The 2,500-nt window shown below is 34.9% G+C and overlaps 6 non-coding genes across 6 annotated transcripts in view; all 6 read right to left on the bottom strand.

The window, feature by feature from the left end:
* LOC133159144 (5S ribosomal RNA) overlaps nt 1-15 on the bottom strand; it is a 119-nt gene extending 104 nt beyond the window's left edge. The window contains exon 1 of the ribosomal RNA XR_009715650.1: nt 1-15. This exon is cut by the window's left edge and continues 104 nt beyond it. This is a non-coding gene — a ribosomal RNA (5S ribosomal RNA).
* A 235-nt stretch (nt 16-250) lies between these two features.
* LOC133159123 (5S ribosomal RNA) lies at nt 251-369 on the bottom strand. Its single transcript, XR_009715629.1, has one exon. It is a non-coding gene; the product is annotated as a 5S ribosomal RNA (ribosomal RNA).
* Nucleotides 370-710: 341 nt separating this feature from the next.
* LOC133159080 (5S ribosomal RNA) lies at nt 711-829 on the bottom strand. Its single transcript, XR_009715588.1, has one exon. It is a non-coding gene; the product is annotated as a 5S ribosomal RNA (ribosomal RNA).
* A 350-nt stretch (nt 830-1,179) lies between these two features.
* On the bottom strand, nt 1,180-1,298 carry LOC133158958 (5S ribosomal RNA). Its single transcript, XR_009715472.1, has one exon. It is a non-coding gene; the product is annotated as a 5S ribosomal RNA (ribosomal RNA).
* A 535-nt stretch (nt 1,299-1,833) lies between these two features.
* On the bottom strand, nt 1,834-1,952 carry LOC133158849 (5S ribosomal RNA). The gene has a single exon (XR_009715368.1). It is a non-coding gene; the product is annotated as a 5S ribosomal RNA (ribosomal RNA).
* A 223-nt stretch (nt 1,953-2,175) lies between these two features.
* Nucleotides 2,176-2,294, bottom strand: LOC133159143 (5S ribosomal RNA). The gene has a single exon (XR_009715649.1). It is a non-coding gene; the product is annotated as a 5S ribosomal RNA (ribosomal RNA).
* Between the last annotated feature and the right edge of the window lie 206 nt (nt 2,295-2,500).

Genomic DNA, 2,500 nt, shown 5'->3' with positions numbered 1-2,500 from the left:
AGTATGGCCGTAAACCGTGATCACGCTCAAAATCGTGCATTTTATATATAATGCTACGGATGACGCCAATATAGGTTGGAAACACGGGTTATAATTTCAATGTCGGAGTTTAAACTCGGTTTGCAGTTTCCGAATGCCATACGTAATGGGTGTTGTAAGTAAGTAAGTAAGTAAGTAAGTAAGTAAGTAAGTAAGTAAGTAAGTAAGAAAGTAAGTAAGTAAGTAAATAAATAAATAAATAAATAAATAAAGCTTACAGCACCTGGTATTCCCAGGCGGTCTCCCATCCAAGTATTAACCAGGCCCGACCCTGCCCAGCTTCCGAGATCGGACGAGATCGGGCGTTCTCAGGGTAGTATGGCCGTAAGCCGTGATCACACTCAAAATCGTGCATTTTATATATAATGCTACGGATGACGCCACTATATAGGTTGGAAACTCTGGTTATAATTTCAATGTCGGAGTTTAAACTCGGGTTGCAGTTTCCGAATGCCATACGTAATGGGTGTTGTCAAAATTTGCTTTAACAATTGAAGTGGGGGGAAAATAAATAAATAAATAAATAAATAAATAAATGAGTAAGTAAGTAAGTAAGTAAGTAAGTAAATAAATAAATAAATAAATAAATAAATAAATAAGTAAATAAATAAATAAATAAATAAATAAATAAATAAATAAATAAATAAATAAATAAATAAATAAATAAATAAAGCTTACAGCACCTGGTATTCCCAGGCGGTCTCCCATCCAAGTATTAACCAGGCCCGACCCTGCTCAGCTTCCGAGATCGGACGAGATCGGGCGTTCTCAGGGTAGTATGGCCGTAAGCCGTGATCATTCTCAAAATCATGCATTTTATATATAATGCTACGGATGACGCCACATTGGAAACTCGGGTTATAATTTCAATGTCGGAGTTTAAACTCGGGTTGCAGTTTCCGAATGCCATACGTAATGGGTGTTGTAAGTAAGTAAGTAAGTAAGTAAGTAAGTAAGTAAGTAAGTAAGTAAGTAAGTAAGTAAGTAAGTAAGTAAGTAAGTAAGTAAGTAAGTAAGTAAGTAAGTAAGTAAGTAAGTAAGTAAGTAAGTAAGTAAGTAAGTAAGTAAGTAAATAAATAAATAAATAAATAAATAAATAAATAAATAAATAAATAAATAAATAAATAAATAAATAAATAAAGCTTACAGCACCTGGTATTCCCAGGCGGTCTCCCATCCAAGTACTAACCAGGCCCGACCCTGCTCAGCTTCCGAGATCGGACGAGATCGGGCGTTCTCAGGGTAGTATGGCCGTAAGCCGTGAGCACTCTCAAAATCATGCATTCTATAGATACAATCGCCCCTGAAAGGGCATTTCATGGAAACATGGTTATCATGAAAAGTTATTGACAGCTTTTTATGTGGTAGCACAAATTTGCCATTACGACCTGCATTTTTCTGTATATGTCATGAAAAGTGGAAAAACCCTACATGTAAGCGCAATGTGTTGTTTTGGTTTCTTTTACAAAGAAAAACTGCTGCTTTGAGTTCACAGGGAGCCAGCCTCTTTATTCACTGTACATAGTCTGCTCTCTAGCGGTAAAAGACGTGAACTACAATGCTTCGGATGACGCCACACAATATAGGTTGGAAACTCGGGTTATAATTTCAATGTCGGAGTTTAAACTCGGCTTGCAGTTTCCGAATGCCATACGTAATGGGTGTTGTCAAAATTTGCTTTAACAATTGAAGTGGGGGGTAAATAAATAAATAAATAAATAAATAAATAAATAAATAAATAAATAAATAAATAAATAAATAAATAAATAAATAAGTAAGTAAATAAATAAATAAAGCTTACAGCACCTGGTATTCCCAGGCGGTCTCCCATCCAAGTACTAACCAGGCCCGACCCTGCTTAGCTTCCGAGATCGGACGAGATCGGGCGTTCTCAGGGTAGTATGGCCGTAAGCCGTGATCATTCTCAAAATCATGCATTTTATAGATACATAGTAAAGTAAGTACTTATAGATTAAGTAAGTAAGTAAGTAAGTAAGTAAGTAAGTAAGTAAGTAAGTAAATAAGTAAATAAATAAATAAATAAATAAATAAATAAATAAATAAATAAATAAATAAATAAATAAATAAATAAATAAATAAATAAATAAATAAATAAATAAATAAATAAATAAATAAAGCTTACAGCACCCGGTATTCCCAGGCGGTTTCCCATTCAAGTACTAACCAGGGCCGACACTGCTTAGCTTCCGAGATCGGACGAGATCGGGAGTTCTCAGGGTAGTATGGCCGTAAACCGTGATCACTCTCAAAATCGTGCATTTTATATATAATGCTACGGATGACGCCAATATAGGTTGGAAACACGGGTTATAATTTCAATGTCGGAGTTTAAACTCGGGTTGCAGTTTCCGAATGCCATACGTAATGGGTGTTGTAAGTAAGTAAGTAAGTAAGTAAGTAAGTAAGTAAGTAAGTAAGTAAGTAAGTAAGTAAGTAAGTA

Source organism: Syngnathus typhle, linkage group LG8, assembly GCF_033458585.1.
Source record: "Syngnathus typhle isolate RoL2023-S1 ecotype Sweden linkage group LG8, RoL_Styp_1.0, whole genome shotgun sequence".
In the NCBI taxonomy this organism is placed as follows: Eukaryota; Metazoa; Chordata; class Actinopteri; order Syngnathiformes; family Syngnathidae; genus Syngnathus; species Syngnathus typhle.
The sequence above is the reverse complement of the archived record's forward strand: the minus strand, read 5'-3'. Positions and strand labels throughout refer to the sequence as shown.